The sequence below is a fragment of the Canis lupus genome, chromosome 5 (genome assembly GCF_048164855.1).
Source record: "Canis lupus baileyi chromosome 5, mCanLup2.hap1, whole genome shotgun sequence".
In the NCBI taxonomy this organism is placed as follows: Eukaryota; Metazoa; Chordata; class Mammalia; order Carnivora; family Canidae; genus Canis; species Canis lupus.
The window spans coordinates 46,664,708-46,688,588 of record NC_132842.1 but is presented as its reverse complement, the minus strand read 5'-3'; the positions used below and the strand labels follow the sequence as shown (position 1 = coordinate 46,688,588).

Below are 23,881 nucleotides of genomic sequence, written 5' to 3'. Positions count from 1 at the left end.
AGTGGTTCACAAACTTGTTTGTTCATTATAATCACCTGGGAATCTTTTTAAAATTCCAAAGAATGAAAGAAGAAAATATAAAAATTTGAGAGACCACAGAATAGCGATGTCCATGAAAAAGGTCTAATAAAGGCCCTATACTAGCAAAATAGTTAGTTTGCAGAAATATAGAGCAAGAGATTGTTGCAAATGATAAAAGAACAGGTGTGTGGGATTTAGTAACTGGTAATTGTATGAATCTGAGTGGCTGTGAAATGGCTCTGACAGTATATGAACCCTTGTGATCCTTGCTATTATATATAGCATATATAGGATTATATATCGGATAAAAATAGTTTGATACTTGAATTCCAATTTGGAATTTAAGGCTGGTTTATCTCAGTGCATAGATTACCTAAATTTCATGTAGGAGAAAATGTTCCCCATGTCTAATATTCTAGGAAACTCAAGGTCATAATCTTATTGTAATCATTTGGAATGAAAATCTTTGAAAGGTGTGCTGTTCATTCTTAACCTCTTAAAGGCATGCACCGAATGTAAGGAAATTATTTTCCATGGCTCTGATCGTGATTATATACATCTACTTTTATACTTTTTTGACATTCACAGATGCCCTTTGGAGCTAATAATCTATGGACTTTCCCCCCAGTATTTCAGAGCCCCAGATGTTGCTGCATTTTAACTTCTCATCTGCTGCTCCCAATGATCACTTCTTTAATGTTGTTAGTGAACCGGCCTCGGTGACCTCTTTTCTGATCTGCCGCTTCTTTTGCCTTGGAAATCCAGAAGTCCTAGCCATTGCCTTGAGTTGAAAATAAGAACAAATGGGATCCCTGGGTGGCGCAGCGGTTTGGCGCCTGCCTTTGGCCTAGGGCGCGATCCTGGGGACCCGGGATCGAATCCCACATCAGGCTCCCGGTGCATGGAGCCTGCTTCTCCCTCTGCCTATGTCTCTGCCTCTCTCTCTCTCTCTCTCTCTCTGTGACTATCATAAATAAATAAGAATTAAAAAATAAAATCTTTTAAAAAAAAGAAAATAAGAACAAATGAACTCAAAATAAAAGTGGAGTTGCGGCCAATCCATCTCTGAGGTAGAGCTTTAGGATATTTAATGCATATAACAAGTTTTAAATTTTTTTTCAATTTGAGTATAGTTGACACACAATGTTACATGAGTTTCAGGTGTGCAACATAGTGATTCAACTTCTCTAAATGTTATTCTGGGCTCACCACAAGTGTAGCTCCTATCTGCAGTGACACAATGCTATTACGGTATCAGTTCGTTGACTGTATTCCCTATGCTGTGCCTTTTATCCTTGTGATTTGATCATTCCATAACTGGAAGCTTGTATCTCCCACTCTTCTTCACTGATTTTGCCCATCCCCCCAACCCGGTTCACTCTGGCAACCATCAGTTTGTTCTGTTCATTTATTTTTTTTAAAGATTTATTTATTTGTTTGTTTGTTTGTTTATTTATTTATTTATTTATTTATTTATTTATTTATTTATTTATTTATTTATGATAGTCACAGAGAGAGAGAGAGAGGCAGAGACACAGGCAGAGGGAGAAGCAGGCTCCATGCACCGGGAGCCCGATGTGGGACTCGATCCCGGGTCTCCAGGATCGCGCCCTGGGCCAAAGGCAGGCGCCAAACCGCTGCGCCACCCAGGGATCCCCTGTTCTGTTCATTTACAGGCCTGATTCTGCTTTTTAGAAAATGAGCTTTTAAAGGCATTTGTTGACCGTTCTGGGGTTCTTTGCACCTATTTACTGGTATTGAATAGAGTAAGTTCCCAAACAATTGATTTCCAGGTAAATAGATTATTACTAAAGTACTAGAGCTAATAAGATTAATATTGACTTATCAAGCAATCAACAAAAAACATTTAATTCTGTACTCTGGGTTTCAGGGAAATGGAAATAAGTAAGATGTAGTCGTACTTTCAAGGACTTAGTAAGATATAATTGTACATATGAAAAAGATACCAAGAATCAACCCCCAGGATTGTGTCATAGAGAATAAGTGTCTTAAGAATTCAGATGAATCAAAGATCAAATTCAGATAAGCAATGATATACTTTGAATGCTTTTCAGATACTTTGGAATAGTTAAATGTTTCACCTGGCCAGACTTTTGTAATGGGCATGTTAATGGATGGTCACTACCTAGGTAGAAGTTCAGCATTGCTCCCAACATCCCAGCCGAGTAGCCCTTCCCATCCAGGAATATTTGCTATTACAAAAGAGAAGTGATCACTTGTGATTTATTTACTGATTTTTTTAAAGATGTATATATTTATTTGAGAAAGAGAGTACAGGTGGTGGGGAGGAACAGAGGGAGAGAGAGAGAGAGAGAGAGAGAATCTCAAGCAGACTCCCCACTGAGGGCAGAGCCGATTCAGGGCCCAGTTTCACGACCCTGAGATCATGACCTGAGCTGAAATGAAGAGCTAGATGCTTAACCAGTTGAGCACCCAGGCACCCCTCACTTGTGATTTGTTAACATTCCTTCATTCTGCTTGTGGCCCTGAACTTGCGAAACTTATAGAAAAAGCAATAATCCCAAGGTTTTAGGGACCAGAGCTTTATTCCCAGCTCTGTCACTAGCTCTCTGCTTAATCTTGGGTCAGTACTTTAAGCTGGTTTTCCATCTATAAAATGAGGAGATTGGATTAGATGATATCTAAAAATCCAACCAGCTCTTTCATGTTTTTTTAATTTTTTTTTTTAAAAAATGCATGCTCCTGATTAATTGCCTTCGTATCTTCGTATTCTATAATTATATTTCCCTGAGGAGTTGAATAAAAGATACACTAAGTCCATGTATGAATTCCACTTTCTCTGATATAGATCCTTTAGAGAATATCCTTGACACCCACCATTTACTATTTGAATTTTCAACAAAGGGTTAACAGAAAATTCTGGCTCCCCTGGCTAGTCATCGTCTCCAGTTGGCAGAAGTCTTCGTGTGGATTTGATGGTTGCCTAGAGCAACAAAATATTAGGGACAGAAACATGTTCAGGGACTTGATTGTATAAGTGACTCAGAGCTGAGAGACCTTTTCCAGCTTGACTGGAGCCCATACTTAGCTAGAGTGAGTATTTGTCTATGCCTGTCTGCCCCACTCCGCTGACTGGGAGGTGCCTGTTATTTTGCCTACAGAATACAGAAGCCAACCTTGAAACCTGCAGAGGGGGGTTAACTGGTCAGAAGGCAATCTTCATTCAGCACGTCTCACACATGAGAGATCATTAGGACTAGTAAATATAAACAAGATGAAGAGGCCTATTGTGGGCTTTGAAGAGCACATACCAAGAATATTGTGAGAACTCAATAAAAAGTCAATGTAAGAACTACTCTTCAAAGCCAATTATCCCTTTCGAGTTAGGACAACCCACTGGAGGAGCTGTTGACAAAAACCAATACCGTTTTCCTTTTCTTTGTGGAAGCCAGACATCTCTGAGTATGCTCTGAGTTAAAACGTGAAGTTAAAAAAAAAAGAAGAATAAGAAATTTTCTATTCTGCAACTCCTTAAATCCTCAGGTCATCCCCTCCTTGTGCCATCAGTATGGCTCCATAATACCAATTACTCCAGCTTATTAAGGAAGTTATTAGCATCCGGGAATCACATCTTTAGCTTCTAGTCAGTGTTGCCTGCAGCATGAAGTGGAGGGAGAAGTAGTAGCCAAGTCTCATTAACCTCAAGTCCTCTGTCCTTAGCTATTTAACTAGGTTCCATCTTACTTTTGTGTTTGCTTGTTGTTGTTTTTATACCCCGTACACATTCTTCTCACTTGCACATGAACAAGGTCATTACCAGTAATAACAGCAATTGTATACTTTTACTTTTTATCCTGACTGAATATTTATTGTGTCTTCATGATCAGTAACTGGCCCTCTCGATTTGGACCTTATGGATTGTAATGAATATTCTTTTTGGGTGATTGGAAACGTAGTCCTCAACTTACATGGTTTACATAGTAACTCTTATCCACATAACCATAGCAGCTGTTTGGAAACATGGCTTCAGATCACTTGTTTGCAAATGTCTTTTTCCGTTCGATCCTGAATGTAGTGGAGCCCATATACGTTACTTGACGTGTGAAACACATGTGACCCTGGCAGATGATTTGGCTGACCTTGAAAACTACAGCTGTTTAGTCACTTTAAAAACAGGGCCGTATGAGTGATTTACTAGGCTTGGGCTTAGCGCATTTTATGCCGACCGATGGGAATTCTGACCCTTCAGGGAAGGAAAAAAAAATGTGTAAGACAGTGGAAATGTGTCATGCTGGGTGTTAATGTTGTCATTAATTTTAATACCTTCTTTTACAAAAAGTGCAGACGACTGCCTGCCGTCATAGGAAAAAGGCAATAACATCCCTGTGGCTTTTTTTATTTTTTAAACATTTAATGAAGAAATTCAAGTTTTGGCTTTTGTCTCCCCTCCATTCAAATCAAGAGCAGCCTATAATCTCCTAAAAAGACCAGAGCTGCTTTGCTTACTGTACAGTGTGTCTCCTGCTTGACATTTGGTGGTGGAGGGTTAACATTCTCTCCCAAGACAGCCTGCTTGTGTTTCAGACACAGGGTGTGCACACTATCGTAGCTGGACCTTGGTTCAGCTGGAATGAAAGAGTTCTGAAAAATTATGCTTTAATCAAGATAGAAATTTATTTCTCTTCTCTGTAAAGGAGACCTAGACTGGGCAGTCCAAGGCTGGTACTGCTGTGGGACCTATGACCCTTTCAGATAATTCCTCCACCATCCCTAGAGTAGAGGCTTTGCCTCCATGGTCCAAGATGACATCGAGAGAGCTCTAGCCATCACATCTGAATTTCCAGCAGTAGGACAGAGCAAGAGAGGAAGAATAGCACATCCCCTCCCTTTGGAATAGAATTCCCAGAAACCCCACATAATGCTTCTATTTATAATCCCCTTTGGCTCACTTAGACACCTGCCACGTTTAGCTGCAAAGGACACTGGGAAATAGAATATTTTGTCCAGCAAGTCCCTAATATGGGGATTTCAGTCTCCTTTCCTCTCCTCCTTTCCTACTCAGGCTCTCTCAAATTCCTTGCCTTCCAGGAAAAGAATTTACACATTGCAGGAAAAAACCATTACTGTCAGTTTCAGGATCTGCTCACTCCACTTCCTTATCTGAACTCTTGGCGGGAAAAATCCCACATGACTTCCAGCTGGAATTCAAGAAAAGTCAAGGCTCTCACCTCGGCTGGACCCTCAGCGCCACTTGACACTCTATCCTCACTCTGTGCTCTCTCTCACTTCCCTTGGTGCTTATTCTGAACTTCCCCTTGTCAGGCCTCCTGACCCTGCAGCTGCTCATCACCTTGCAGCAAATGCCTTTACTAGCTGCCTCACGAAGAAACTCATTGTGAGGACATGAATTTCCTCAGCTTCTGTGTCCCCTCATTGACACCCATACCCATCCTTTCCTCCCTCCGGGTCTCAGCAGGTGGTGGGTCCCTTCCCTTTCGGGCTCTAAGTCAACCTCTGCCTCGGTGCCCTTGGCCCTCTCTTCTCAGTACCTCTATGATCTTGCTTCCCCTTATCCTTTCTTCTTCTCATATCTGCATTCTCTCCTCCTTTTCTACCTCTTTCCCTAGCCATGTCTCTCTCAATCTTAAAGACAATACAAAACCAAGCAATAGCAAAGCCCGATAACAGACCCCTTGTTGATCCCTTAGCTCATTCTTTTTTTCCCTTTTTGGTCAGGCCATGCCCCCTCCTCACCTCCCAGACACTCCTCAAGCCACCGGTAGGTGGATTTTCTCACATACCTCAGCTCCCACCACCCTCATCGTGGTGTCTAGGAAACTCTTTTTCGCCTGTTCTGCCCTGATCCTGGAGACCTTTCTATGAAACCTTCTCCTTATTCATTTACTAAGTGTTTAGTCAACACATATTTATTAGGAGCCATTCTCCCTCAGACGATTCTCCTGTCTCCATGCAGCTCTGAATATTCTTTATCACCATCCTTCATGATCTGTCTTCCTCCTCTCCTTCCCCCCTTAAACATGAGTGTTCACTTTCTGTTGTTTTTCTATTCTGTGCATTCTCTAGATGCTTTCAGGTACTTCTGTTGTTATACCTCCCAACTTGGAAGGCGATTCCCGAAACTGTCTCTACTCAGGCCTCCTCCCTGATTTTAGACTCAGGCAAAAGCCCAGTGCCTGATGGATGATATTCCAGTGCTTACATACAACAAGTTTGGGACACCTGGGGGATTCAGTCAATGAAGCGTCTGACTCTTGATTTAGGCTCAGATCATGATCTCAGGGCCTTGGGATCGAACCCCATGTCAGGCTCCATGGTCCATAGGGAGTCTTCCTGAAATTCTCTTCTTCTCTCTCTCATCCCCCCCTCCCTTTACTCATGTGCTTTCTCTCTCTCGCTAATAAATAAATCTTAAAAATCAATAAATACAACATGTTAAAAACTGGATTCATATTTCTTTGCAAATCTGTTCTTCCTCTCTTGATCAGAAGCACTTTTATCCTAGACTGAAACTTGGACATCATACACCCCTCCATCAAATAAATAACTATATTTTTATTTTACTTTCTAAATATTTGTCAAATCTGTATTCTCCTCTACACCCTACTGACACTTCTCCAGTTAGGTACTCATCAGCTCGCCCCAGATTACTGTAGTAGTCCCTGCAATAGTATTTTGAAACTGTCAGTTGCATTTAGCATTTTATTTTTAAAAATATAGAATTGAATAGGAAGTAATAGAATGTAAAGCCACATCTATAGTATCAAAGCTAAAAATTGTTTTATGATATTGTTGACATACACACACACTCATAGCCATTTTACCATGAAAATGTATTTCTTACTGTATATCAAAAAATTTAAGAACTGGTTTCTTCAATAGTCTATCTTTGGCATACTCCTCTTAGCCTAGCCTTCTGCAGTGCAACCAAATTAATATAGTTGAAAACAGTCTGAAAATGTCACTGCCCTGCTTAAAATCCTTCTAGACCTCCCATCAGCCACAAGATGAAATCTAATCTCCTTGGCACTGGTACTCAGGACCCACCGGACTCTTCCAGTACCAAACTTCTTCCACCCATACATGCCATGTTTTACAGCTCTCTGCATTTGCTTGTTCTCTTCTCTCCATCTAGAACACACTTTCTTCTGTTAATTACTTGGCTCATTTCACCCAGTCTTTAGGTTAGGAAACACCTGTACCCAAGCCCTGCCTTTTTCCCCAGGCTGGGTCAGGATCTTCTCTGTGTTTCCATAGCTCCCATACTTACCTCCAACATAACTAAGGAAATTGTTTTTTTTTTTTTAAAGATTTGTTTGTTTGTTTATTTATTTATGATAGAGAGATGGCAAGAGGAGGGGCAAAGGGAGGGGGAGAGAGAGAATCTCAAGCAGACTCCCCAACGAACATGTAGCCCAATATGGGGCTCAATCTCACCACCAGAGCCAAAATTAAGAGTCAGAGGTTTAACGGACTCAGTGACCCAGGCATAGCCCTAGTAAAATTGTTCTAAAAGTTGTAGTTTATGCCTCTTTATTCCTAAACAGCCCGCCCAATAATATGTCAATTCTTTTGTTGTGCCTTCACTATGTAGCATAGAGTGCTAGAACACCATCATGGATGGACTTCTGTGTCTAATAGTCCTGAAGCCAGGAGGTCCATATACATCTCTTCTTAGAGTATCTTAAAATGACCATTAAGTAGAATCTAGAAGCCAAACATAGGGCAGTAGAAGCGAACATTGAAAACTTTGTTTCTCCTGTGTAAGAAGGAAAGTGGAATGAAACTGCCTCTTAACCCGTTTGATAGGAGGGAATAACGTGAAAGAAGGAAACGACGGATGACCTCCATATTGTCATACCTCTGAATCAGAATGAGGAAAATGTGTGAAGCAATTGCCAGTACTGGCCTATTCTTCATTGGCCAATAATTTAAATAAGTCACATGATCTTACAAAATGTCATGTCTTTGTGAAAAAGATAAAACAACTTTTGGTGTATTCTGAATGGCATTTTAAGAGTAGCCTTATTAATGGCCAGAGAAGGTTGGCCTCTCATCTCACTGCCATTGGTGAGTCTGTGAGCACATTATTTATCCAGCTGTGTGGATATACTAGGGAGACATCTCTGTGATGTGACAAACACACAACACTGTGCCCAGTGCACTTTTGAAGCATTTGTGTGATGAGTGTAAACAGTTTTTTTTTCCTTCTGATTTGGGCTGTGGCTTCATTTCTCCTCCCTAATATACAAACAGATCTCTTTCATATCTTTTTCATACTTTACCTACCACTCCACTTTTCTTGAGAGGGTAAGAACCACTCCATAGTGCCTCCCTTTCATACTGTGGGCCAATTCCATCACGTTGTTTTCTGGTCATGGGCATAGAGCTGCCTCCATACTCAACACTAGCCCTGGACCATGAGATTAATGAGAAAAACACAATGTCTTCAAGTAAAAGGAAGTGGTTCATGTTGTGGAGAGAAACTTGGAAAGATACACCACCAAGGACACCAGGGCTCTATTCTCCCTACAGGCTACAGCTGGGTTCACACATTTCAAAATAACCAGTCAATTCATTTAGTTCCATCAAATGGCTAGTCAATACAGTAAGGAGGAAGGGAAAATAAATGGTTGTTTTGAATGACTGGTTTAGCATCATGTAACCTTGATCTTACTCATTTCCAGGGAATAATTTAAACTCTTAAAGAAATACAGTCTACTGCAGGTTAGTTTAGTACAAAAATACAATTTAAAAAAGCATTCGTATTCAACATGTACTTGTTTTTCCCAAGTGTCATGAAAACAGGTAGAAATAAGGTCATGGGCATAGAAACTTGAATCATATTATGGGAAAAGAAAGGTTAAAATCATTAGGAGAAACTCTCTTCTTTTTCGTTCTTCTGTCTGAATCTCCTTCCTACTTACTCTATCTTGTTCTTTCATTCACCCTTCTGTTCTGCTCTCCTTTCACCTCACTCACAGTAACACCAGCTCTGTGCCAAGCCCTGTGCTGAGACAACACATGTGATCCCACTGGATTCTCATAACCTTGTGAGGTAGAATTAGAACCCCGTTTTACAGAAGAACAAACTGAGGCTCATAGTCATTATTTCCCGTAGTCACTATTCTGAAAAGTTGTACAGTTGGGATTCCATCCCTGGCAGTTACAGTTCAGATTCTACACCCAGAACACAACTCTCTATCACTTTGCTCTCATTTCACTGCCGTTCTTTTTGTTTCTTCCATATTTTCTCTATTCTTATATTTTCCACTGCAGTCTCCCACACTTCTTTCATTATATCCTCTGCCTCCTTCTTTCCTATTCTCTTCTCTGCCTCCTTCTCTTATTTCTCCATGATCTCCTCCACCTTATCTAATGTCACTTTCCTTACCCTCTGTACCCTGTTAATTCCAAGCTCAGAATCCATCCCTTTCTCCCCTCATGACACTTCCTCATCTCTCATGGCAGTGTCTCCCAGCCCGAGGCCCAGCCCCTTTGTCATTCTTCACGGCTACTTTCCCAACATCTGTGTTTGAGTTAGGAGCAGGGTGTGGTTTGAAGCACAAGACAAGGCAAGGATATGTTCAAGAAGAGCCTGTGCCCCTCTGCTCCCATACACAAGGAGTGCTGTTCATGATTATAAAGTGATTATAGAAGGGAATTTCATTGCTGCCAGAGATCTCCCAAGTTAGGTTTTGTTGAACTCCAGATGGTCTCTAGTGACTCAAAAAAGAAGATGCATCCTGCTATGATCACTACCAGGAAGTGAGGACCAGACAGCAAATAAAAACCAACTCTAGGACTATGAGATCCAAGACAAGTAGAACTCCCATGTATAATTGCAGTAAATGTTGAGGGGTACACCATGATGTAGTACTTTGAAAAAAATTATATTTTACATGAGTGACCACATATTCAAACAGCCAGTTCAAGAGAGGAGTTTCATTTCCTTGAATCAAGGCTATTAGGTAACTTTTCCTGGAACCATTCTTAAGAGTTCCAAGAAAGAACTCCAGATTCCCAGGCTACTGGCAAAGAGTGGGCGTCTTCATACAGTAATTCACAAAGGTCCCGCATCATCACGTAATAGCATTGCCATCAGATTGGCTGCTATCAGAAATAACTAGATCAAAATAAATGTCATTCTTACAAGGATTAGGGCATAACAATTTTGAGGAATCATCACAATTCTAGAGAGCTGTGACTTCATCTTTGTTGGTCGGACATATGGTATCTTGAGACTCTACCACTTGTTTGTTTGTTTGTTTGTTTGTTTGCCTATCTGGTGTTTTCTTGTTCTGGACCTGCTTTTTTCTACTCTTCATGCTCTCTGCTTGTTCATAGTCCCCATTTATGTCTTGCCATAGCTTTTCTAACTCCAACTTTACTTCAGACCACCTAGAGGTGGATTTTTTTCTTCTCCTGATACCAGTTACCTTGTTTGCATTTTCTCATTGACAATTACAGTTAAATAGAACCTACAGATTTACAAATAAATTAGACAATTTTTTATTCTAGGCACATATTAAATAAGCCATTGTTACTATTGAGCCTATGAATTGCTTGCTTTTGGGTTAGGTCCAGACCTGGTCTATTTAACATTTTAGACAATATTCTTTTAACAAGTAATTTTTTGAGAATCTCCATGTGCCAGACCTCAGCAAGTCTCTTGGGATATATGATGGCCAAAAGAAGCATTATCCCTGTCCAAGTCCCTATAATCTGGGAGCCAGGAGAAGGGAGATCTATATTAATCAAATAACTATAGTACAGAATGTAAAATTTCAAACTGAAGTATGTGATAGGGAGGAAAAACTCTATGAGAGGGGAAGACCAGAAGAAGCCCAGTGTGCCCATGCTCCTGGAATCTCCTGAAAAAATAAATAATCACGTCTAGCCGACTGGATCTTCTGAGAAGAATCCAGAAGCATATAAGCCAATTAACCAGAATAAGCAAGACAAAAACCTTTTCTTCTGTTGTCATGCTCAGTTTGTGATGACTCTATTGCAGAACTTGGAAGCCAGCATTGGCTTCTCTGCTGTTCTCCCACCCAGAAAAGGTGTCTTTGAAAGACCGGCACGGGCTCCTCTTCCTCCTCTTCCTTCACCAACACGACCGTAACATCTTCTTCCCAGATCCCAGGCCCTGAATTTGGACCTCCCACGTGGCAGGACTCTAGACTAATCCATTAAGTCTGCTGGATTTTCAAAACACTCATTCACATTTGGATGCCCGGGGCCTCTCATGTAGCCCTGGCTGTGCTAATTTCTGCACTTGCATTTTAAACCCTTAGAGTCAGGATTTCACCAGAAGACTTCCAAGTAATTGCTTAGATGGCACAATAAAGATATCCAGGTTAAAAGAGAAAACATCTACTAATGAGTCTGCTGTTCTTTGCAAAGGCCCAGTAATGGGGAGCTTCCCTTTAGGACAACTTTGCCAAGCCATTGTGAGTTGTAGTGACACTTGATCAAGAATTTGTTGACAAGAAAAATTTAAGGGAGGTAGGGGGAGATGAAGTTTATTCTTGTCTTTTGACAAACCTGCACAACCACAGACACCCATCCCTAGGAACCTAACACAAGAATTTTGGGGACTGGTTTTTGTTTTTGTTTTTGTTTTTTTTTCTCAGACTCTGAAATTCTGCTGAATCTCCATCCCAGTATCACTCAAAGTCATTACAGCCTCTCTTTGTCCCGAGGCTGTAGCTTGTGTCTGGAGTTCCTGCTCCAAGGTTCCCTTGTGGTATTTTTAATAGTGTTGTTTGAAGCTGCAGCCAGTTGCCCCGCGGTTTAGGAGTTAAAGGGAATAGTCATGTGGTGTGCTGTGATCGCTCTTGGAGGAATGTTAGGACGAGTTAAAATCCAAATAAGATAGCACCTGAAGGAACCTGGTCCCTTGGTGAAAGTACTTAACACCATAGAAAGGTGTCAACCCTCTAATTCTTGTTGTTTCTGGTAAGTCCAAAATGCTTAAGAGGAAATGTTTACTCTTAACCAAACTGAGTTTGGCCTTAGTTTTGGCATCGAACGCAGAGTGTGCACGCAGATTCACTGTTGTTTGCCCATCTACTTTTTCCATGTTTGTTTTTCTGTCTAGTTAAACCTGAGGATGTGTGTCAGTTTAAGAGAAAATGGCCCTCTGAAAGTAAAGGGTACATTTGAAGAAACGGGGGGAGGGGAATAATTAACACCTTTGCTCAGAGCACCAAATTCTGTGAGCTGGTGATTGCCAACTTTGGGCAATGGTTAGTACCACTACTACCAAAATAGGTCTGGCATCTCTTACACAGAATCTCGATGCCCAGGCCCACACCGAGCAAAGGCATTATAGGATTCCACAGCCTAATATTGGTCAGCTATTCCTTGGGACAATAAACATTGGTGTAGTTGAGTCACCTGTGGCTCAGAGTAATGGAAATATTGTTCCTGCTATTTAAAACAAAACCAGTTATTTAAAAAATGATACATAAATACTTATCATATATAATCTCTCCTTGGCTTTAGGAAGTCGTTTTATGAGTCTTTCTTTAGCGGTCCAGTGAATAACCTATCATCTATGGAATCCCCTTTAAAAAGTTTTCATGGGTGATGGATTTATTTCAGGGGGAATAGGTCATATATAAAATACAATCAATACCCAATTAAAGTCATAACATGTAACTTGTATTGAGTGCTTGTTAGGCCAGGTGCTGGACTGAGCTCCCTGCTTGCCTTATTATTTCCTCCTCCCCATACTATGTGAGGTACAGGACTGTCATTGTCCTTTCCATGGGACACATGAGAACACAGAAACTTAGACTTGAGGGATTAGATAATATTTGAGGAGTTACAGTAAAAAGAAAACACCTTCAGTTCACCTGAAAAGTCTTAATGTTTCTTTTTTTTCTTTCTTAAGATATTATTTATTTATTAGAGAAAGAGAGAGAATGAGTAGGGGAGAGGGGCAGAGGGAGAAGCCGACTTCTCACTGAGCAGGGAGCCTGATGAAGGGCTCGATCCTAGGACCCTGAGATCATGACCTGAACTGAAGGAAGTCACCGAACCGACTGAGCCACCCTTCATCCCAAGTCTTAGTGTTTCTTTCCCAGTTCTAAAATTTTTTCTTCTCTACTCTCAACTGAAATAGGGTCACCCAGCCTATACGTTATAGAAACAGGACTCTAAAGTCACTGCCACCAAAATCCCAACAAAGTCAGCAATTTAGGAAAATGCGTATTTTTTTTTCTAATTGAGGGTATTTCTGATAATGACATGACTAAATCACCAAGATTACTGGCTTGAGTACCAAATCATTCCTGTAGTAAGAAAAACAGGAAATAACTCAGATATAAATGATGAAAGTGGCTGCGGAGTTAGGAAGACATTTGAAAATCCCCTCATACCAAAAAATCACACCCTGGGACCTAATACAATTTAGTGTGGGTGATATTCATAAGTGATTCTCTTACCTGAAGGATTGTGGAGACAATTGAATGGGAAGGTCAAGAAAACACTATTCAAATGATAGAATTTTATGGGGGAAAACAATTACTGTATCTTATTGGACATTGCTGGAGAAAAACAAATTTTGGCAAAAGAACTGATAACAGAATGTATGGTCATTAAGTTAAAACTCTTGAGTTTACCATAGAAATGTCTTAGAATCTGATTTAGGAATTTGGAGACAAAAACAAGACCTTAAGAAATTCTAAATGCCATTTATTTAGAGAAGTGTTAAAGGAGTAGAGATTTAAACAGTTTCACAACTTGTGGTTTTCAGGGGTCAAAGTCAAGATGAGACTGTAGATGACTCACACTGCCCAGCTCACTGAAAAATGTGGGCAGCTTTGACAAGCAATGAATTTTATCAATTTTATTCCAAATGATCCATCTTGAGAGTGACTAGAGGGTTCAGACACTATTTGGTTTTATTTTTTTTTTAAAGTCTCTTCCAGTTCAACTGAAAGCTCTTAATAGATATTTCTTTTCTACTTTGCAAAGTACCTCTTTCTCTTCTCTCAACTGTACCATAAGAATTTCTTTTTTGTTGTTGTATAAGGAATATTTGAAACACAAGTTACAAAGACATTCAATTTTTCAAATTGACGTGGAACTGCCATATATCCTTAACTGTTGACGCTACAGCCAGAGGCATGAAAGAGTTGTTTGAGTACAGTTCTAACTTAAATATGCGCTTTTCACCATTTCTCTGTATTTTCTCAAGGTGTATTTTTTTACTGAGGAAATAAAATCATAGGCGATTGTTTTCTGCAGTTTTTTTTGTAGAGAGCCTTATCCAACTAATTACATTATCAGGGCTCAGTTCTGCTGCCCTGCTCCTGCATGTGACAGAGTCGGAATAAGAAGAAACTCTCCAAATCCAATTTGGAAATAAAAGAATCAAAACTCTTTCAACAATTTGCACTGGACTGCATTATTTGATTTGGAAGAAAGTGAGTCAGCCCATTTCCATTTCTTGATGAAATAACTATCTCATTTACTTACTTGAAGGAAATTACCCTCTTCAGTGGCTGGCTTTGAAAATGTTACATTTCTATCCTAAGCTACTGTGGTGATTACTGCTCATACCTAGGACATTTTTTACAATTGAAAATATTTATAATAAATAATAAATTCTCATGCTTCAAAATACAAAATTCAAAAGAGTTCCAAAAATCAAAATGTGAACAGTTTCTTTTGTGTTAGGTAAGCACATTTTATGCATATATAAAATATGAATTTTCTAGCAACCTTTTAATAATGTAATAGGAAATGTTTAATCTTATTAGGTTAATATTTTGAAAGATATCAATAGGGAAAAAAAGCTTCCTGTGGTTTCTTCAGTAGTTTTTTAAAAATAAGAACAGGATTTTTTTTTTCTAAACCTATTAAACTTATCTTCAAAGATGTATCTTAAATTTTTTGTGTTTGTAAATGTACTTATGTCCATTGGAAACAATGTGTAATTTGCCTGAACATGGAGGTCTGTAAATGAAATCAGCAGTTTTCAGTTAGGACTTGATAACATTAGATATAGGTTATCTTTTATGGCAATCAGACATACTTTAACCTTTTGAATCTCTGGCACAGTGTTTTTTCTTGATTTCAGTAGATTTCTTATAGCCCTAAGAAGGACCTGTTCATTCTTTGTAGGAGAATGGAAAATTGCATCTAAAATTCATCCATCGTGAATCTGATTTTTTTAAAAATCCTACAGGGAAGATAGATTTTTGTAACCCAAGCTGGTCAGTAAATCTCATAGGATGATTTTTCATCATCTCTATCCAGCAGAGGTGAAAGCAGCTGCCCCCTACTTCTGTCTGTATGCACACAATTCCAGAGAAGCAGTAAGAAGGAAAAGAAGCATGAGAAAGAAGGAACAGGGGCCCCTGGGTGGCTCAGTGGTTGAGCATCTGTTTTCAGCTCAGGTCGTGATCCTGGGGTCCTGGGATCAAGTCCTACATTTGCTTCTCCGTCTGCCTATGTCTCTGCCTCTCTCTGTGTGTGTCTCTCATGAATAAATAAACATCTTTTAAAAAAAAAGAAAGAAAGTAGGAAGAACATGAGTTTTGGAGCCTGTCACACCTCCCTAAACTTATTTACCTGATGAATTCAGGAAAATCACTGGACCTCATTTCTGGAGTCTCATTTCTGTCACCTGTCATATAGAATGGTGATAATACCATGTGTAAATACAAAGATTAAATGAGACTGTATGGAGAGTACGTAAGACACAAAAAGCATTCAACAAATACACCTTTGCACTTGAAAATGGTCTATCTATTATATACCCTTTATTTTCTTTAGAATTAAAAAAATCTCTTCTGTATTTCCTAATATAGTATCTTTAATGGAGATATATTCTGTAAACAACACGTTACTCTAACATCTCTTTAAAAGAGAAAAGCATCAAAAAAAGGGGCGGGGAAGCATCTATAAAATAGCGAAGTCACTTCTAGGTTAGAATGTTTCAATTGTTAAAGGGGGAAGATCTCTAAAAGAAATCCAAAGATGGGATCCCTGGGTGGCGCAGCGGTTTGGCGCCTGCCTTTGGCCCAGGGCGTGATCCTGGAGACCCAGGATCGAATCCCACATCAGGCTCCCGGTGCATGGAGCCTGCTTCTCCCTCTGCCTGTGTCTCTACCTCTCTCTCTCTCTCTCTGTGTGTGACTATCATAAATAAATTAAAAAAAAAAAAAAAAAAAAAAGAAATCCAAAGACATGTGTTCACCATGTAAGCCATTTAAGTCACAACCCCAGGTTAGTCCACTTAACTGGGATGATATTTGGTTTGCATGTCATTTCTCTGTTACCTGTTAAATGATTTGTTTTAAGTCTTCATTTTTCTTAACCTGTCCACTGATTGCAAGCTGCTGCAGGACAGACTTCATTAAACCCAAATTTCATCAAACTCCCTGGCAGCTAAATGTAAACTCTGTACACTGTCAATGCTCAACAGATGCTTGCTCAAGATTTATAAAGCCCTGTTTTATGCAGTCAATTCATAAAAAGCTAATTTTAACAGTTAAAATATCATGAAGATCAATATTCAAAAACCACTAATCTTTCTGCTCATTAACAATCTAATGAGTAGCATCCATTGATTTTTTTTTCTTTGCTTTCTGAGGACACACACACACCCTATTTTTCATTCTGTCCCCTCTTGTCTTCTCTGAACATACAGCTTTCTCCTTCATCTGGAAAAGTAACTTGTGTGAAAAAATATGCTGTTAGAGCTGGAAAGGATCTTACTGATCCTCAGTGCAGGGTTCATTTTAAAGACAAGACTCATCTCAGTACGTAGTGGTCACAGCTGGTCTGTGGCCAGAACTCACATCTCCTGACTCACAGCACACTTGGTTTACTTAAGAAGGCAAAGAAAAAAGAAAATAATTTTTTATGTCTTTACCAGTAATAGAAAATTAGACTAATAAAGTCATAAAAGATGTTTCCCTTTTATAACCCATAAATTCCTGATAGTTCCTTTTTTTGGATCTGTGATCTTTAAAACATGTGGCTAGTATCTATAATTGGATTAAAGTGAAAACATGTGATTATGAAAGAGTTGAAGTACCTTTGCCCCATTCTGCACTGCTAGCCAGCTTCGGGGTAGAGGTACGCATTTGACAAGCAGTGAACCAACATCAACCCTGTGGAATTCTCAAGATTCAGTTGAGCTTCCCCAAGTTCAAAGCCCGTCAATTCATTATTGGTTCTAAAATGTAAGTCACTTGGAGAACCAAATAGTTTTTACAAAATGTCCTTTGAAAGCGATAATAGTAGACAACACTGGAAGCACATGAATTATTGCCCAAATACTCATTTGCTTAATTAGGTGGCATATTGGAATGTCTGCTTTATTACTTCACAGTGCTATGGCTAGTATAAGATAATATAATATTTTGTAATACTATGTGAATTATCACATATTTTTTGAGTACTCACCGTATTCCAGGCACATCTAAGGTTTTGGTGTGCACATTATTATCTAATCTTTACAATTACACTTGGAGATTGTGTTATCTCCATTTTTCATAGGAAGATGTGTGATTTACTTTAATTAACTCACTCAAGGACATGCACAAAAAATGGTAGAGCTAGAGTCCAGACTAAGTTCTGGCTGAGTCAATAACCCCTTAATCCCTATGCTAAATCGATTTCTGTGCTCATGTTATAAATCTTCTTGATCCTTTAGTTGATTTATTGATGGTGACATTTCATTTTAGTTTTCGTCAAAATGGAACTGTTACTATAAAACCCAGTCAAATTGGAGTCTGTATTTGAATAAAAGTGAACATTTGAGGATTCTAAGAAGGAAGGGAGGGAAGGAGAGTGAGGAAGGAGGGAAGGATAAAGGGAAAAAAAGGAAGGAATAACGGGGGGGAAAGGAAAGGGAAAGAACTGTAGCACCTCCCTAGTACCTCTGTTACTATGTTGTTTTTATGAATATAAATTTTAGAACACACTTCTCAATGCTACTATATATTCCCCACCTAACCCCAAATCACATATTACTTAGAGATCATTGTTTATCACCATGATGAACTCCCATTTTAGGGGGAAAAAGGTTCTTCAGGATTCACAAAGAAAATACCTTACTCAAAAGCAGTCCTAAAACTTTCTAAGAGGGGACACCTGGGTGGCTCAGTGGTTGAGCGTCTGCCTTTGGCTCAGGTCATGATCCCAGGGTCCTGGGATCAAGTCTTGCATCAGATTCCCTGCAGGGAGCCTGCATCTCCCTCTGCCTATGTCTCTGCCTCTTTCTCTGTGTCTCTCATGAATAGATAAATAAAATCTTAAAAAAAAAAAAAAGTTTTCTAAGAGGACCAATGGGAAAGCTAGATTGAACTCCTTTTCCTTTCTTAGATATCAGGGACTCTACTGTTATATAAATTTCATCATTTTTATTTTTTGTTACCTCTTAGCTCTTTCCCTGCAGTTATAAAAAAACCTAATGTTCATTCATTCATCCATTGGCATGTGTTGCAAGCCTTGTGCAGAGACAAAAGGGTGGGTCCTGACTAGGGGACAATATCACCAGATCTAAAGTATGCATGTCAAGAAAAAGTCAGGGCTGGCCTTTAGAGACACAAGCTAACTACATCCCATGGGTCAGTGGAAGAAAACAAGGAGGTAATTAGACAACTATATGAGGTCAGAAGGAAACCCCTAGAGGTATAACTATAAGAAGCTCCAGACCCTAGCCTTTAGGCCCTAAGACATGAATTTCCATTCTGGGAAAGATTCCAAGTTGAGTAGAACATAGCCCTGGCCTTCTGGAATATGCAGAGTGCCCACCAGTGTCTGAAACATCTTCTCTTCCACACGCCCAGTATATCAGTGTGATTCAGCATGCTCTCATTTAAACATTTCATTTAGCAGAAGAGGTCTTTCTTCAAATAAATGTTATTCAGAAAGAAGCCTAGCATATAACTCTGCATAGACACAGCAGACCTGCTTTAGATGAAGTCAGGTGTGGGGCCAGGAGCATTTGGCTGCCCCCTATTTTATTTACTTTCCAGGACAGGCCCCTCAGGGACCTCCTCAAGACCAACAAAACACCAAAAACAAGATCCTGAAATTGTCATTGTCTTGACTTTGTTAATAACAGGCTGAATACATACATGGCCTTGAAAAAATGATTTTACCTTTCTGGGCCTTATCAGTGAGCCATGGCTATAGCCTAAACTACTTTTTTATTTTTTTTAAGATTTTATTTATTTATTCATGAGAGAGAGAGAGAGAGAGAGAGAGAGCGGCAGAGACACAAACAGAGGGAGAAGCAGGCTCCATGCAGAGAGCCCAACGTGAGACTTGATCCCGGGACTCCAGGATCATGCCCCGGGCAGAAGGCAGGCACCAAACCACTGAGCCATCCTGGGATCCCCCCAAACTACTTTTTTTTTTTTTTAATTTTTATTTATTTATGGTAGTCACAGAGAGAGAGAGAGAGAGAGAGAGAGAGAGAGAGAGGCAGAGACACAGGCAGAGGGAGAAGCAGGCTCCATGCACCGGGAGCCTGACGTGGGATTCGATCCCGGGTCCCCAGGATCGCGCCCTGGGCCAAAGGCAGGCGCCAAGCCGCTGCGCCACCCAGGGATCCCCCCCCAAACTACTTTTTAAAGATGGTTTTAGTTGAACTAAACTTTTTTTTTTTTTTTAGATTTTTTTTTATTTATTTATTTATGATAGTCACAGAGAGAGAGAGAGGCAGAGACATAGGCAGAGGGAGAAGCAGGCTCCATGCACCGGGAGCCCGACGTGGGATTCGATCCCGGGTCTCCAGGATCGCGCCCTGGGCCAAAGGCAGGCGCCAAACCGCTGCGCCACCCAGGAATCCCTGAACTAAACTTTTTAACAGCTATGACAACATATTGGGGGCAAGCACATTGGCTACAAAAAAGGAGCTGAAAGATTATTAAACTGTGGTATAATATACACATTGGGATGTCTTTGTTTTGTAGGTGCAAAGAAATCATTACCTAATTGTAAATCTTCAAGTAACAGCATCTATAGGAAATGGATTTTATTCATTTTAAAATCACCAAATGGGGTGCCATTTGTCAACTAGTTACCTTGTGTTTACTTTCCTCCTATGGATCCTCACACCTTGGAACTTTCCCTCTGCCATGAGAGTAAAGTATCCATTTATAGTATGTAAACCTTTACAGGTGGAGGATTCTTCGCAGTTTTACAAATGGAACATGTATGCATAGATATAAATTTTACGTTCAAAGGAACAAAGCTCACCTTCGGTGGAACACTAGTGACTCCTGAATCCAGCCAGACCTTTGTAACCTTCAAAGAAGAATATCTTCTTGACCCTAAGATGTAAACCTAGTAAAGGTTTTAACTTTTAATGTCAGAATGTCGTCAAGGAATATTACTACTCTTGAAATTAGTGCCTGTAACCTGTCTTTATGCTAAGGATGTTTGCTTACCATCTTAAAATCTTGACCTTTGGGGGCAAACATTTGTACTTATTATAGAATAGAGATGTCTTGTTACTATTTCTGAAGAAGATAAAGCAGAGAATTTCCATTGATTTTTTTTTCCTCCCAGTTCTACCAGAAACAGTCTTTAGTCTTGTTTCCTAGAGCTTATGAAACAGTAGCCCTTACTCTTAAGAATTTTACACACCCTGATTTTTTGTTTTACTTCTTTCATTTGTGCCAAGTGAATGTATTTTAAGAACCTACTTTTTCAAACCAAAGAGGATTAAAAATGGTTATCGGACTTTCAACCCAAAAAATAAATTAACTCCACCAACCCTGAGTCTGTATCCCAGTCCGCACCCCTCTCTCCATTCCTGAGGTCTTTAACTGGACCCAATTTGCAGGACATAACTTGACTCAAATTTATAGCTACAGTGAGACATGCAGCTAAAGAAAACTCTTAGGCCACGCAACATCTCAGACTTCTAAAGCAACAGGATCACCTAACCAGAACATAACCCTCTGCAATAATTACACGGGTACAAGTGACAACTGCTTCACCTGCTCCCAGCATCTCTGACTCTCACCCTTAAGAAGAATGGGTGTCTGCTAGGCAGCCTGGCAATTCATATGGTGCTGCATCTGCAGATATTTTTATTATGCTTCTCAGCTTTGGAAATCCATTATTATTTTGCCCATATGCCCCTTCTCCATTTCTACACTCCTCTAAGATAATTCAGAGTTCCTGGGATACATCATCTTCAGATTCGTAACTTCTATTTCACACTTACCTGTTTCTAAGCATAATGCAAGCATGACAGAGTCAAGGCCTAAGGAAACCTTGCCTTTTCCGTGTGCACCACTAGATCCTGATCTTCACTGCAAAAAAATGAGTAAACTGTTTCTCTACTCTGCGAGGAAAAGCCCCTTCCTGTTATCTCTGCCTCTACTTGCTCCTCCTGTACATGTCTTAAGAGTAATTTTTTTCCCCTCAAAATGCACTTGTGATCATGTCTCTCTTCTACTGATCCTCATTAGAGAGTACTCAGAGCCTCCAGGGTAACGTTTGAACTTCTTTACCTTTCACCTAGAAACGGTGCCCCATGGTAAATTGACCAGAGGCTTGGACATGAGATGCCCTTGGCCTCAAATTGCCAGTCAGCTCAGGTGTAACCTTTCTCATCTTCTGTTTCCTCATCGACATAATGGAGTACTGAACAATGTCAGGAGGTTGTTGAAGTCCTCCTGTGAGATTCCAGATGTCAAAAGCCTGGGACAAAATAAATGTTCAATAAATATGAGCCACCTTGCTCTCATTGTCTGGCTCCTTCCTGCCACATGTATGTTCCTCCATCCGGTGCCCTCCACCCCCCTTCACCCCTGAATCCAGCCCATGGCTGGCAGTTTCCTGGTGATGCCATGTTCTCTCGTACCTTGCTAGCTTTTACATATGTTGTTCTGCTTCCCTTTGGGGTCTTTTCCACCCTCATCTCTTAGGCAACCTGGAGGGTGTATACTTGCCCCTGAAGACACTTTCTGAATTCCTCCTGAGTTTAATCCTTCCAAATCTTTCTCACAAGTCCTCAATCTTAGTTGGTCTTATGTTCTCTAATGTGCCATTACCTCTGGTGAGTGGAATATGTGTCTTCCTCAACCATGAAGCCCCAGGCCCCCGCTCATTTCCTAGCAAATGTTAAATGATCAAATGAATGAATGGTCCAAAATGAAAAATAAATATGGTTTTGAAAAAAGTGGTATAGCTACCAGTCTGTCAACACAAAAAGCAACACACCCATCCTTAGATTGGGCAAAATGTTTAAGGCAAAAGACTTGGTAGCTTGTAAGTAATAGCAAGGATTTCTTTCTATTGGAAGTCTTAGAAAATGTAACATCGCTAAAATGGCTTTAGCTTTCCTTTGGGAAATGGTTACTGTGGGGACACATGTGAGAGGAATACCAACATCATGATGAGAAACACACGCACTGAATAGCTATGCTTCTGATGCCATTCTCCAATCTGAAACATCACCCGCTTTCTGGACAGAATTGTAGTAACATGTGTCCCCAGTGTTTGCCTTCGCTTTTGCTATAGGCACTGAAAACAGTGAGATTCTCCAGGGATTTCTCCTTTAACTTTGTTAGGGTGATCCTGTGCACACAGCACAGCACCTGCAATCAGGGATAATTACAGTCTTCTGCATCAGTCAGCTATTTCTTCCATGGCATCCTGATGCATATGGAAAGTGTCAGAAGCAAATAAATTGTTGATTACATCTAGTAGTTCCTAAAGGTTGGTGTGTTTTGTTTTGAAAGTTTTCCCCTAAAATGCCCCCATGTTTTAAAGATTTAGTTATTTTTTAAAGACTTTATTTATTTATTCATTAGAGATACACAGAGAGAGAGAGAGAGAGAGAGAGAGAGAGAGGCAGAGATACAGGTCAAGGGAGAAGCAGGCTCCATGCAGAGGGAGTCTGATGAGGGACTCGATCCCAGGACTGAGCAGAGCCCCACGTGGGGCTCAATCCCAGGACCCTGGGCTCATGACCTGAACCAAAGGCAGATGCTTAACCAACTGAGCCACTCTGGTGCCTCCTCATATGCCCTCATTTTTATCTAACTTTATTTCATAGACACCATTTCAATTTTTCTAATGAATATTGTTTTACTCCTTCCCATCCATACCACCAAGAATTTCTTTGCCTTGAAAACCTCTTTGGGTTTATTATTCCTAGCCCCACAAATAACTTTTTTCATTATACCCAAATTCCTTCCTTCCTAATGCTTTTATGATAGTTTCTTTTCTCCTATAAACTCTATATAAACTCCGGAAAACCTGTTTTAGAAATCCTAATCCAAAAAGTCACATTGCCAAAACAAGTGTCAAAATCTTTGCACCAAAAGGACACTGATGAAATGTCCACCTAGGGAAAATTACAGAGACCCTTTGGTATCTAGTAAGCGGTCTAGGGAAGCACAACAGGCAGGAGAGAAAATGTCTCAACTCCACTTCGTTGTGCATACGGTTAATGCACAAGTCTCTGTAGTAACTCCCAAGGTGGGCCAAGGTGACCAGCTGTCCCAGTCCAGTCACAGTGTTGGCCTAGTATTGAAGAATTTCTTGGTGCATGGAATACTCGGTAGTCACACTAGGAAAGTCTTAGGCAATTTGAGATAAGGTGATTCCCCTGCCTACCCCTTGCTGCTTTTTTTTTTTTTTCCTCTTTCTCTAACCTCCCGAAGTCCTAATTCCTTTGAAAACATGCATTGATCTTCATGTCTTCCTGATTCCAGCTGTATACAAATGTTTGAAGACCTTAGACCAACCTACATCCAAGAGACCTCTACTCAGAGTAAATGGCATCAAGTGGAAAAGCTCAGTAGCAAACAATTGTCACTTGTCCCACCTCATATTGCTTGCTTATGGCTCTGTGCCTTAAAGT

At 40.1% G+C, this 23,881-nt stretch overlaps 1 protein-coding gene across 39 annotated transcripts in view; it reads left to right on the top strand.

The window, feature by feature from the left end:
- PDE4D (phosphodiesterase 4D) overlaps nucleotides 1-23,881 on the top strand; it is a 1,448,272-nt gene that overhangs the window by 1,269,386 nt on the left and 155,005 nt on the right. The window lies entirely within an intron of this gene.